Source organism: Ovis aries, chromosome 25 (genome assembly GCF_016772045.2).
Source record: "Ovis aries strain OAR_USU_Benz2616 breed Rambouillet chromosome 25, ARS-UI_Ramb_v3.0, whole genome shotgun sequence".
Classification (NCBI taxonomy): Eukaryota; Metazoa; Chordata; class Mammalia; order Artiodactyla; family Bovidae; genus Ovis; species Ovis aries.
Genome location: NC_056078.1, coordinates 13,575,254 through 13,590,254, shown reverse-complemented (window position 1 = coordinate 13,590,254; position 15,001 = coordinate 13,575,254). Strand labels below are relative to the sequence as shown.

The 15,001-nt window shown below is 41.9% G+C and overlaps 1 protein-coding gene across 14 annotated transcripts in view; it reads right to left on the bottom strand.

Annotated features, from left to right (window-relative positions):
* The window catches only part of BICC1 (BicC family RNA binding protein 1), a 397,066-nt gene that overhangs the window by 62,416 nt on the left and 319,649 nt on the right, over positions 1-15,001 (bottom strand). The window lies entirely within an intron of this gene.

Genomic DNA, 15,001 nt, shown 5'->3' with positions numbered 1-15,001 from the left:
ATTAAAGAAAAAAATCCCACAATGCAGTACCACCTCACAGTACAATAGTTAAAATGAAACAGACAATAATAAGTGTTCTACACCACCGTTTTGTGATTGTCTGCAGAGGAAACTAAGGCACAGGGCAGTTTAGCAACCTGCCCCAGAAAAGCATTCAGGGGATGTTTCCTATAATCCAGTGTCTTCCAACTCTGGATCCATACTTTAAACTACATGATCATTTAATAGATATTCTTATAGGCCAAAGTTGACAGGAAAAAAACAATCTTCATTCAGGAATATTTAATATTTATTCAGAATTAGTACTAAGTAAGTGAGTAAGTACTTGCTATGTCTGCAGGAAACCACTCATTCATTCAGTAAAGATTTTCTGAACCTCTACTATGCTTCTCCAGCAGCCTCACACTTTCAATGGAGGAGGTGCTGGTTCGATCCCTAGTTGTGGAACTAAGATCCTACATGCCACATGCCATGACCAAAAAGAGAAAGCCATCTGTCCACATGGGCCTTACAGACTTGTGCAGGAAGGCAAAATCAGTCAAATAAATAAATCTCTAGTAACTAGACCAAAAAAGCCACTTGATGAAAGTGAAAGGAAAGAGTGAAAAGGCTGGCTTTTCTCAACATTCAGAAAACTAAGATCATGGTATCTGATCCCATCACTTTATGGCAAACAGATGGAGAAAAAATGAAAACAGTGACAGACTTTATTTTCTTGGTCTCCAAAATCACTGCAGATGGTGACTGTAGCCATGATATTCAAAGACACTTGCTCCTTGGAGGAAAAGCTATGACAAACCTACACAGCATATTAAAAAGCTTATTAAAAAGTCACACTCCACCTTCGTTATTGTCCATCTCTCACATTTGTAATGACTACTGGAAATACCATAGTTTTGATTAGATGGACCTTTGTTGCCAGAGTGATGACTCTTTATTAATATGCTGTGTGGGTCTGTCATAGCTTTTCCTCAAAGGAGCAAGTCTTTGAACATCATGGCTGCAGTCACCATCCACAGCAATTTTGGGGCCCAAGAAAATGAAGTCTGCCACTGTTTCCATTTTTTCCCCCATCTATTTGCCATGAAGTTCTTCTAAACCAAGATAAACTAGGATAAGCAAAATGACTCACTGTAGATTTTACCAAACTACACGTATTTCCTCATATTGTGATTTAACCCACCCATCTCCACCTCCCAGTCATCAAGGCCATGATTCATCAGTCCAGTTCAGTTCAGTCACTCAGGCATGTCCAACTCTTTGTGACTCCAGGGACTGCATTATGCCAGGCTTCCCTGTCCATCGGTGACACCATCAATCATGTCATTCTCTTTTGACCCCTTCTCCTTCTGCCTTCAGACTTTCCCAGCATTAGGATCTTTTCGAATGAGTCAGTTCTTCACATCATGTGGCCAAAATATTGGAGTTTCAGCTTCAGTATCAATCCTTCCAATTAATATCCAGGACTGATCTCCTTTAGGATGGACTGGTTGGATCTCCTTGCAGTCCAAGGGACTCTCAAGAGGCTTCTCCAACACCACAGTTGTAAAGCATCAACTCTTTGGCACTCAACTTTTTTTATACTCCAACTCTCATATCCGTACATGACTACTGGAAAAACCATAGCTTTGACTGGATGGACCTTTGTTGGCAAAGTACTGCCTCTACTTTTTAATTGTCTAGGTTTGTCTAGGTTTGTCATAGCTTTCCTTACAAAGAGCAAGCATGCTTTAATTCCATGGCTGCAGTAAGCATCTGCAGTGATTTCAAAGTCCAAGAAAATAAAGTTTGTCACTATTTCCATTGTTTCCCCATCTATTTGCCATGAAGTGATAGGACCAGATGACATGATCTTAGTTTTTAGAACGTTGAGTTTTAACCCAGCTTTTTCACGCTCCTCTTTCTCTTTCATCAGGAGGCTCTTTAGTTCCTCTTCAGTTTCTGCCATAAAGGTGGTGTCATCTGCATATCTGAAGTCATTGGTATTTCTCCTGGCAATCTTGATTCCAGCTTGTGTTTCATCCACCCCAGCATTTCTCATGATGTACTCTGCATATAAGTTAAATAACCAGGGTGACAGTATACAGCCTTGATGTACTCCTTTCCTGATCTGGAACCACTCTGTTGTTCCCTGTCCAGTTCTAACTGTTGCTTCTTGACCTGAACATAGATTTCTCCAGAGGCAGGTATGATGGTCTAGTATTCCCATCTCTTTAAGATGGGAATTTTCAACAGTCTTGCTGTGATCTACACAGTCAAAGGCTTTGGCATAATCAACAAAGCAAAAATAGCTGTTTTATGGAATTCTCTTGCTTTCCTATGATCCAACAGATGTTGGCAATTTGATCTCTTGTTCTTCTGGCATTTCTAATTCCACCTTGAACATATGGAAGTTCATGGTTAACATACTGCTGAAGCCTGACTTGGAAAATTTTCAGCATTACTTTGCTAGCATGTGAGACGAGTGCAATTGTGTGGTAGTTTGAGCATTCTTTGCCATTGCCTTTCTTACGGATTGGAATGAAAACTGACCTTTTCCAGCCCTGTAGCCACTGCTGAGTTTTCCAAATTTGCTGACATATTAATAGCAGTACAGTCACAGCATCATCGTTTGGGATTTGAAACAGCCCAACTGGAATTCCATCACCTCCACTAGCTTTCTTTGTAGTGATGCTTCCTAAGGCTCACTTGACTTCACATTCCAGGATGCTTGGCTCTAGGCGAGTGATCACACCATCATGATTATCTGGGTCGTGAAGATCTTTTTTGTATAGTTCTTCTGTGTATTCTTGCCACCTCTTCTTAATATCTTCTGCTTCTGTTAGGTCCATACCATTTCTGTCCTTGATTGAGCCCATCTTTGCATGAAATGTTCCCTTGGTGTCTCTAATTTTCATCAAGAGCTCTCTAGTCTTTCCCATTCTATTCTTTTCCTCTATTTCTTTGCATTGATCCCTGAGGAAGGCTTTCTTATCTCTCCTTGCTATTCTTTTGGAACTCTGCATTCAGATGGTATATCTTTCCTTTTCTCCTTTGCCTTTCACTTCTCTTCCCTTCTCAGTTATTTGTAAGGCCTCCTCAGACAGCCATTTTGCACTTTCGCATTTCTTTCTCTTGATCACTGCCTCCTACACAGTGTCACAAACCTCCATCCATAGTTCTTCAGGCACGCTATCAGATCTAATTCCTTGAATCTATTTGTTCTTCCACTGTATAATCATAAGGGATTTGATTTAGGTCATGCCTGAATGGTCTAGTGGTTTTCCCTACTTTCTTCAATTTAAGTCTGAATTTAGCAATAAGGAGTTCATAGTCTGAGCCACAGTCAGCTCCTGGTCTTGTTTCTGCTGATGGTAAAGAGCTTCTCCATCTTTGGCTGCAAAGAATAAAATCAATCTGATTTCGGTATTCACCATCTGATGATGTCCATGTGTAGAGTCTTCTCTTGTGTGTTGGAAGAGGGTGTTTTCTATGACCAGTGTGTTCTCTTGTCAAAACTCTGTTAGCTTTTGCCCTGCTTCATTTTGCTCTCCAAGGCCAAATTTGCCTGCTCCTCCAGGTATCTCTTTACTTTTACTTTTGCATTCCAATCCAGTATGATGATAAGGACATCTTTTTTGTGCATTAGCTCTAGAAGGTCTTGTAGGTCTTCATAGAACCATTCACCTTCAGCTTCTTCAGCATTGCCGGGAGCCAGCATGAGGAACTCCGCCCATGGCAAAGGTCATGAGGAAGGAGGCTTGGCATACGTGAAGACATGATCAAGCCTCAGGAAACCCCCTGTTCCCGAGCTTCTACCCCCATAATCAGAGTCTATCTACTTTACTGTTTCATGCTCTCACCTACACCTCTGACTTTACGGGGGCTCTCCCCCATCACCGTTTCTCTTGGAGAAGGAGTAAACGTGCAGCTCCAAGTCAATAAAAATTCCTGGGCATGACAAGAGTGTTTCAAATTACGAACTCCTCTGAAGGTTATCTAGCCCGCCTGTATAGGTTCCTCCGGCCACATGTGATTGTTTACAGCCTCCCAACCTGAGAGGCACGAGATGTTTTAGACTTACTAAAAGCAAATTCTTTTGGGAAATTGTCAGTATAGTGGGTTGGTTAGGAATTATATAGGTGAAGGGTTTTTCATTTGTTGCACCAATAATTACTGCTAATTCCCTGCCCTGGGTGTGACAAGGGTGTCTCAGGTCAAACCTCTTGCTGACAGACTAGCTTGTGTGACAGGATTATCCATACTCCTGCCACTATGCACATGATTGTTTACTACCTCGCAACCATAAACAGCACAGAGAGTTTTGGAGTATTTTGAGAGTCTTAATTAGCATAGGGCTTTTCTCATTGTTGAGTCAATGATTGCCAGGCCTCTACATCCTTAGGTACCTGGGAAAATATTAATCAATGTATTTGGAATATAGGTAAGGAAATATAGTCGTTTTTAAGGTTAGCAATACTAGACTTTTTGAGTTAATGAATTTTCTCTTTTGTAATAGATCACTGTATTTTGTTATAAATCACTGTGTCCTTTCTATGTAAAAATGTAACTTTATCACTATCTTAAGACTAAACAGATCCTAAGGGGAACATTGGTGAAAGGATTTTCATTTGTTGGGCTGATGTTTGCTGATAAATCTCCATATTCCCTGCCCTTATAATGAATATAACTAACATATAGGAGAAATAAGTATTAACCTTTAAGCATATAGGAGAAATAAGTATTAACCTTTAAGATTAATCCTGTTAACCTTGGGTTAAATAAATTCCTTTCTTGATTGTAACTCACTACACCCTCACCCTATAGGAATGCAACTTTATTTGGAGGGTGGTGCCTGGTTTAAGAAAAAACACTCTTGGAAAAAATAAGTTTTTTGGTTATCAGAAAGAAAGGGTCGTAGAATGTCAGCAGGCCTCATGGCCAGAAGATGATGTAAAACCCGTAAGATCTTTTTTTATGTAAAGCACCTGATTTTGATAAAGGTCAGGACTGCTGACCCTCGCGTGACTCTGTATTCATCCCTATGTGTAACAAAAGGTATATAAGCAAACTTAAAAACAAAGAAAGGGGATCAGTTTCCGGAAAGACTGATTCCCCCATGTTGTTCTTTCTTGCTCCCCGTTTTTCTGGCTGAAGTCCCATCTGGAGCGTGGGTGCTCGCCATGTCTACTTACTTGTCCCAGCTTTCAAGCCCAAGCGAGAAGGAGCCCAAGGAGGAGCACCTTCCGATATTCAAGTGGCGCCGGTGGCCCAATGTAGATGGTGCAAATTCCTTGTCTTGGAATTTTATTGGTATCCCACGTAAACCAAGTTATTCAACCTCTTTTTCTCTCCTACTATTTTCTGGCTGAATTCCCATCTGGTACATGGGTACCCACCAAGCCTGCTAATTTTGCCTGGGCTTCTAAGATCGGACCGGGGTGGCCTCAGTGCCTCCTCTCCTTCAGAAGAACGGGAAGACACCTGCGGCCTACATAGGTGGTGATTGGTATTCCATGTAAACCAAGTTATTCAGCCTCTTTTTCTCTGCTAATTTTCTAATCCCTCTCTGTAATTAAATAAGTTATTTCCAGGGACGCCGACTCCATCCCCACCTTCGAATCACCCTGGATCCACCAGGGCTGGACCCCAGCACAGCATTACTGGTTCAGGCATAGACTTGGGTTACTGTGATATTGAACTGTCTTGGAAACAAACAAAGTTCATTCTGTCATTTTTGAGACTGCACCCAAGTACTGCATTTCAGACTCTTCAGTTGACTATGAGGGCTGCTCCATCTCTTCTAAGGGATTCTTGCCCACAGTAGTAGATGTAATGGTCATCTGAATTAAATTCACCCATTCCAGTCCATTTAAGTTCACTGATTCCTAAAATGTCAATGTTCACTCTTGCCATCTCCTGTTTGACCACTTCTAATTTGCCTTGATTCATGGACCTAACATTCCAGGTTCCTGTGCAATATTGCTCTTTACAGCATTGGACTTTACTTCCACCATCAGTGACATCCACAACTGAGTGTTGTTTCCACTTTGGCTCCATCTCTTCATTCTTTCTGGAGCTGTTTCTCCACTGATCTCCAGTAGCATATTGGGCACCTACCAACCTGGGGAGTTCATCTTTCAGTGTCCTATGTCTTTGCCTTTTCATACTGTTCGTGGGGTTCTCAAGGCAAGAATACTGAAGTGGTTTGCCATTCCCTTCTCCAGTGGACCACATTCTGCCAGACCTCTCCACCGTTATCCATCCATCTTCGGTGACCCTACACGGCATGGCTCATAGTTTCACTGAGTTTCATGATTCATAAGGTGTGACTCAAAGAGAAGCAGACAGAGAAAGGGAAGGATGGGAAGGAGGAGGAAACCATTTTCTAAAGCTCCCCACCCCTTAGGTCCAGGATGAAGCAATCCTAATCAGCAAGAGTACACAGGGAGCTTCAGAGCCTAGGAATGAATCTGGCCTCCCGGGGAGACCTCCCAGCAGCTAGCCTCAATCTGAATCAGTGCCTACACTCCAGCCCCACACTCTCCCCAGACTGGGCCTCCTGCTGGCTGCCCTGGGCTCAGGCACATCTCCTCAGCGTGTTCTCACGGTAATCCAAGTCTATGACCCAACCAGTAATGCTGAAGAAGTTGAAGTTGAACTGTTCTATGAAGACCTACAAGACCTTCTAGAATTAACACCCAAAAAAGATGTCCTTTTCATTATAGGGGACTGGAATGCAAAAGTAGGAAGTCAAGAAACACCTGGAGTAACAGGCAAATTTGGCCTTGAAGTATAGAATGAAGTAGGGCAAAGGCTAATGGAGCTCAGCGAAAAGAACGCACTGGTCATAGCAAACACCTTCTTCCAACAACACAAGAGAAGGCTCTACACATGGACATCACCAGGTGGTCAACACCAAAATCAGATTGATTATATTCTTTGCAGCCAAAGATGGAGAAGCTCTATACAGTCAGCAAAAACAAGACCAGGAGCTGACTGTGGCTCAGATTATGAACTCCTTATTGCCAAATTCAGACTTAAATTGAAGAAAGTAGGGAAAACCACTAGACCATTCAGATATGACCTAAATCAAATCCCTTATGACTATACAGTGGAAGTGAGAAATAGATGCAAGGGACTAGATCTGATAGACTGCCTGATGAACTATGGACGGAGGTTCATGACACTGTACAGAAGACAGGGATCAAGACCATCCCCAAGAAAAAGAAATGAAAAAATGCAAAATGGCTGTCTGAGGAGGCCTTACAAACAGCTGTGAAAAGAAGAGAAGCCATATTCAAATGGGAAAGATATACCCATCTGAATGCAGAGTTCCAAAGAATAGCAAGGAGAGATAAGAAAGCCTTCCTCAGGGATCAGTGCAAAGAAACAGAAGAAAACAACAGAATGGGAAAGACTAGCGATCTCTTCAAGAAAATTAGAGATATTAAGGGAATATTTCATGCAAAGATGGGCTTGATAAAGGACAGAAAAGGTAGGGACCTAACAGAAGTAGAAGATATTAAGAAGAAGTGACAAGAACACACAGAAGAACTGTATAAAAAAGATCTTCACAACCCAGATAATCACAATGGTGTGATCACTCACCTAGAGCCAGACATCCTGGAACGTGAAGTCAAATGGGCCTTAGGAAGCATCACTACTGACAAAGCTAGTGGAGGTGATGGAATTCCAGTGGAGCTGTTTCAAATACTGAGAGATGATGCTGTGAAAGTACTGCATTCAATATGCCAGCAAATTTGGAAAACTCAGCAGTGGCCACAGGACTGGAAAAGGTCAGTTTTCATTCCAATCCCAAAGAAAGGCAATGGCAAAGAATGCTCAAACTACCGCACAATTACACTCATCTCACATGCTAGCAAAGGAATGCTCAAAATTCTCCAAGCCAGGCTTCAGCAATACGTGAACCATGAACTTCCAGATGTTCAAGCTGGTTTTAGAAAAGCCAGAGGAACCAGAGATCAAACTGCCAACATCTGCTGGGTCATCAAAAAAGCAAGAGAGTTCCAGAAAAACATCTACTTCTGCTTCATTGACTATGCCAAAGCCTCTGACCATGTGGATCGCAATAAACTGTAGAAAATTCTCAAAGAGATGGGAATACCAGACCACCTGACCTGCCTCTTCAGAAACCTGTATGCAGGTCAGGAAGCCACAGTTAGAACTGGATATGGAACAACTCACTTGGTTCCAAAGAGGAAAAGGGTACATCAAGGCTATATATTGTCACTCTGCCTATTTAACATATATGCAGAGTATATCATGAGAAATGCTGGGCTTGATGAAACACAAGCTGGAATCAAGATTGCCAGGAGAAATATCAATAACCTCAGATATGCAGATGACACCACCCTTATGGCAGAACGTGAAGAAGAACTAAAGAGCTTCTTGATCAAAGTAAAAGAGGAGAGTGAAAAAGTTGGTTTAAAGCTCAACATTCAGAAAACCAAGATCATGGCATCTGGTCCCATCAGTTAATGGCAAATAGATGGAGAAACAGAGGAAACAACGGCAGACTTTGAGGCTCTAAAATCACTGCAGATGATGATTGCAGCCATGAAATAAAAAGACACTTACTCTTTGGAAGAAAAGTTATGACCAACTTAAACAGCATATTAAAAAGCAGAGACATTACTTTGCCAACAAAGGTCCGTCTAGTCAAGGCTATCGATTTTCCAGTAGTCATGTATGGATGTAAGAGTTGGACTATAAAGAAAGCTGAGTGCTGAAGAATTGACACTTTTGAACTGTGGTGTTGGAGAAGACTCGTGAGAGTCCTTTGGACTGCAAGGAGTTCCAACCAGTCCATCCTAAAGGAAATCAGTCCTGAATGTTCTTTGGAAAGACTGATGTTGAAGCTGAAGCTCCAATACTTAGGCCACCTGATGTGAAGAGCTGACTCATTTGAAAAGAGCCTGATGCTGGGAAAGATTGAAGGCAGGAGGCGAAGAGGATGACAGAGGATGAGATTTTTGGATGGCATCACCGACTCAATGGACATGAGTTTGAGTAAATTCCAGGAGTTGGTGATGGACAGGGAGACCTGGCATGCTGCAATCCATGGTGTTGCAAAGAGTTGGATACAACTGAGTGACTGAACTGATGTATCAGGTATTTAAGGAGAGGGGCTAAAAAAAATGTAGGGAAAAATGGCTGTCCAACCCCTGCAAGCTGGAAGAGCTTCCACACACAATGTTCTGTCTGCTTGCATCCATTCATGCTGCCATCCTATTAGAGATCATCTTGTCTGTGTAAGACTCTTGCCAACTTCAACACACTTACGTAAAGAAAGTGAAAGTGTTAGTTGCTGAATCATGTCTGAGTCTTTGCAATCCCATGGACTGTAGCCTGCCAGGCTCCTCTGTCCATGGGATTCTCCAGGCAAGAATACTGGAGTGGGTTGTCATTTCCATTCTCTTTAATTATTCGTATTATACCCACTAAGACTCCTAGAGGCAATATTTACACAAAGCTATCTACATTCAAAATTTTGGTCTCAACTATCTTGAACTTTGGTACTTTGGTAGGCCGACACTCTGTCATCAGTGTCCCCTAGAAGTGCTCACTGCTACACTGTAGATTGGAGCCTGGTGTATCTCAAACATGTATGCCCATCAGACTCACTTTCTAAAACATAGGTTCCAGGTCTCTAGGACCCAGCAGTCAGCATTTTGTTGTTTTCCCAAGTGATTCCTTAATCACGCATAGGACACAGCAGATCAAGCCACATAAGACATGCAACAATAGCCTCTTATGTATCAGCCAAGTATATGTAACATAAAATGCTTCTATAGGAAAAAAAGTGTATTTTCTTACAAAACAAATTAACAGCATGTATTGAGTGCTATGATAATCTGAAAACCTATTACATTACAGGTTGCATAATCACATTAAAATTCCTATGCATCTGTATAGGGACAGGAAACCTCAGATCCAATTTAAGAAGGAATCTGATTTTCTACCATCTCTGCATCAACAGAACAATAAACAAAAGGCAAAAAAGACTCAATTTTTAAAATGCATATATATTTCAAAGCGAAAGAGCACCATCTAGTGGCCAGAAATATAAATTATCAACGAATACAACAAAGACGATACAATCACCAGTAGCATCGAACTGTCTCCACGGCTCAAAGCAGGACTCGTTTGGAACATGGTTCTTTTAAAAAAAAAAAAAAAACTCAAGTCTCTGAAGTACAGAGGAAAAGATGACAAAATTCTGATTTAGACTGCTAAAGCAGCCATAGTATGGTGCTTTTCTTTCCCTCTTCGCTCTTGCTTAAGGGCATCTACAGAATGTGAGCTCTTCTTCCAGGTTGAACTTAATGTTCTCATCTCAAAGCCTGAAATACTACTCCTGCTTTCAATGAGTGTTACAGTTCCCATTCAAGCTTGGCCCGTGTACCACCACAAGCGACTATGGTGTCATTCAGACCCATTCTGGAAATGCTCAATAGAGAGATGAAAAATCAAAGTATGAACTATATTAATAAACATAAAAACAAGGAAAAGGACTCTTGGAGGATGGTGGGAAAATAGAAAATAAGTATGCAGTCTCCTCTTCCCCAGAACTAATGACTTTGTAGGACCACTCTCATTCAAGCATGAAAGTTTGAAGACACTGCTCTAAAAATAATACTGACTGCTGTTGAATCGACCCTCAAGCTCTCTGGATAGAGGGATTATTTTAATGGATTTTATCACTTCCACAGCTGGATCACTGAAAAAAACAAGAGAGTTCCAGAAAAACATCTATTTCTGCTTCATTGACTATGTCAAAGCCTTTGACTGTGTGGATCACAATAAACTGTGGAAAATTCGGAAAGAGATGGGAATACCAGACCACCTGACTTGCCTCTTGAGAAACCTGTATGCAGGTCAGGAAGCAACAGTTAGAACTGGACATAGAACAACAGACTGGTTCCCAATAGGAAAAGGAGTACATCAAGCTGTATATTGTCACCTTGCTTATTTAACTTATATGCAGAGTACATCATGAGAAACGCTGGGCTGGAGGAAGCACAAGCTGGAATCAAGATTGCTGGAAGAAATATCAATAACCTCAGATATGCAGATGACACCACCCTTATGGCAGAGAGTGAAGAAGAACTAAAGAGCCTCTTGATCAAAGTGAAAGAGGAGAGTAAAAAAGTTGGCTTAAAGTTCAACATTCAGAAAACTAAGATCATGGCATCCAGCCCCATCACTTCATGGCAGATAGATGGGGAAACAGTGGCTGACTTCAGTTTTCTGGGCTCCAAAATCACTGCAGATGGTGACTGCAGCCATGAAATTAGAAAAAGACGCTTACTCCTTGGAAGGAAAGTTATGACCAACCTAGACAGCATATTAAAAAGCAGAGACATTACTTTGCCAACAAAGGTCCATCTAGTCAAGGCTATGATTTTTCCAGTGGTCATGTATGGATGTGAGAGCTGGACTGTGAAGAAAGCTGAGCGCCAAAGAATTGATGCCTTTGAACTGTGGTGTTGGAGAAGCCTCTTGAGAGTCCCTTGGACTGCAAGGAGATCCAACCAGTCCATCCTAAAGGAGATCAGTCCTGGGTGTTCACTGGAAGGACTGATGCTGAAGCTGAAACCAGTATTTTGGCCACCTAATGCAAAGAATGGACTCATTTGACAAGACCCTGATGCTGGAAAAGATTGAGGGCAGGAGGAGAAGGGGATGACAGAGGATGAGATGGTTGGATGGTATCACCGACTCAACGGACATGGGTTTGAGTGGACTCCATCACGGGAGTTGGTAATGGACAGGGCAGCCTGGCATGCTGCAGTTCATGGGGTCGCAAAGAGTCAGACATGATTGAGTGACTGAAATGAACTGAACAGTGCCAAAAAAGTAGATTCTCAGCAAACTGCTGTGAAATAGATTGATGGCTCCCCTATTTTGGAGAGAGGGCAGAATACAGAGAGAGGAGATGTAAATCTGTGAAAAGAGTTGAAGCCTCACATCTGTGGTGACCATATGTCCAGCACTTCCCAACATAGTTTTGATTTCAAATATTCTGATCTCAGCACCTCTATAAAAGTACAGAAAACTGTCAAATATTTTCCAGAGTTTTGTTTTTTAGATTCCTGCCCCATTAATCTGCTCACAGCTCTCTGGTGTCATCCTACGGAAGAGAAGAAGAGTTGACAGTGATGCAACCTTCCATACGGAATACGAAGCTGTACGGACATGGGTTTGATACGAGTATATTATATGTGTACCCTGCAAAATAGCCAAACCTCGGGGCAACACAGGTTTTTTATGACTCCATATGGAAATTCCTAAGGACTTGGTAAGAAAACAAATGTTTTCATAAGAACATGCTAAATACCATATTTTCAGAAAGATAAATGTTTCAAAGAGTTTGTATGTTTATTTGAGCTTAAGTGATAGTTTTAAAAAGAGAATCTCTTAGAACTCTGGTGTCTCCCCTCTGGTTTCCCATCCTTGTAAACAGTGCCCATCCTGGAAACATCAGAGGATATTTTAGTATCTTTTCCTTCTCTCCTCAAGTTTAAACTTCCTTTCTGTTTCATTCCTATCCCACAGCAAAATCTACAGAATATGCTCACATCAGCCATTTCACTGTATTTATTCAATATTACGCTGCAGAAAGTAAGGTGCTTTCTGCTTACATGATGAACTGAAGCCACTGATGTCTCATTAATGATCTAATTGTAACTACTTTCCTGCTTCCATGGTTTGAGTGCTGTTGAACGAAACTTCAATCAAAAATTCAAAGCAATGATTCATTGTCAGCATGCTCTCTTGGACAGAAAAAAGAAAGAAAATCCTTTGTTTGACTGACCTCAGTCCTCCCACACACAACACCCCCAAATAAAATCATCATATTAGAACTTCATGTCTGTTTATGGGGGAATATTCCATATCCTATCCTAAAATCAGCATGGCTTTTGGTACATTTTTACAAGCAAACAGGGCTTCGCAGGTGATCAGAATGATTCAAGAATCTGCCTGCCAATGCAGGAGACACAAGAGACTCAGGTTCAGTCTCTGGGTCAGGAAGACCCCCTGGAGTAGAAAGCGGCAACCACTCTAGTATTCCTGCCTGGAAAATCCCATGGACAGAGGAGCCAGACAGGCTACAGTCCACGGGGTCGCAAAGAGTCAGACACATCCAAGCAACTGAGCATATACAAACGAACAAAATGGTCAGCCTGGCCTTAAACCCATAAGAAGAGAGCACGAGGCAGAATTCACTTTCTCCTGGCTTGGAACTCTTCTCACTTTTATTTCGTGCTCTTCCTAAAAACTCTTAGCCTTTAAACCTGACTAACCAAGGATGTTGGCTGGGGACGGGTCTGTCAACGCTGTTAGGAATGGGTCAGTGTTGACAGGCAGAGAATTTCAGCTTCCTCTGAAATTCCCTCAAACACTGGGAATATATCCTCCGTTGGCAAGTAGTTCCAAGTAGTAATGGCCAAAGTTTTTATGGAAGGAAAACTTTGGCTCTAGGATAAGAATTTTGCCCAACAGCCAACATACATCTCAGAAAAATCTCCAGGCATCTCAAGGGCACTAGTTGACTTGGATCACATTGGGGGGATGCTAGGAAAGCCAGCAGATATCACAGAGCAGCTATTATGGTTTAAGGTCTTTGACCCTGCCTAAGCTATAGAGTTCCTTTGTGCTGAGAGGAATAGTCATAGATTCTACCATCATGATGATAAGTTCCGAATCCCAATTCAGCATAAACAATGTCTGTTATGAGAGGTCACTGAATCTACTGAATCTCTGGAGTGTACTTTCTTCAAAAAAAATAAAGGGGAGGGGAAGTTTGGTCAGAGCATTTATATAATGTTTCATAAATCTAAATTTCTTTGGTGTAAAGCAGTACTATCAGATTCTTAAATAAAAATAACCTCGACAAGTTTATCTTCCAATTTTGGGGGATCTCATGAGTGGCTCACACCAAAGATTTGTTGTTGTTCACTAAGTCATGTCCGACTCTTTGCAACCTGATGGACTGTGGTCCACCAGGGTCATCCGTCCCTTCAACTCTCTCCTGGAGTTTGCTCAGATTTGTGTCCATTGAGTCAATGATGCTGTTGAACCATCTCATCCTCTGCCACCCCCTTCTCCTTTTGCCTTCGATCACACCAAAGATACCACCATCTAAAATGTTTCCAAGAAGCAGAAGATACAGGAGGGAAGCACAAGCGTGCCTGAAACTGTGTTCCGCCTCTGAGTGGAAGAAGATTCGGCCCCCAACCTTGCTGACAGACCCACAAGTGGCTTCAGAGATGGCAGCTTGGGCTGGCCTCGTGTGCCGTATACTCTGGGAACGTGGAATCGTGTGTCACAGTAGATGAAACTCAGTGCTCACCCCACTGTCATCTCCTGCAGACGGAGCTTGTAAGCATAAAACATGTGCAGTGACAAGCCCAGAAGGACTGGGATTCCACCTCGCACCCTACTGGGCTACATCACTATTCGCAGCTAGAAACCATCCCTGTCTGCTATTCTGATCACTTGTCCTTCAGGCTGGAAAGTGGGTTTGCTGATCAGCAAAAGTCGATTAAACTTACAGTCAAATGGCCACGGCTTGTATATTTCTGTGAAACTAAAGAGTTTCCCTGTAACTTCCTAAGAAAAAGACTTTCCTTTTTAGGGGGGGATAAAAGTGTGATATGGGCCAAATACATACCAGTATCACCTTTTTAAAGTAAAGATATATATTTGATCCAGAGAGAAAACCTCATCCAACCTACTGGGAATAACTTGAAATGAACGAAACAGAGTCACAGGAAGTCAATGCACTTGAAGCTTATTCTGTAGCCAGTGATACTCCAGATTCTTTCAAGGAATGCTCTTTGACAACAAGAATTCCAATAAACTGAGTTAGCATTAAAATAAAAGTGCAAGGAGTATATTTGGACAGAGGCAGAAGAGTCCAAGCTGTAAATATTTAAGGCAAACTGTTGCTGAGCGAAGAGTCGGATAGTATAACTGGGATCAAGAAGAACAA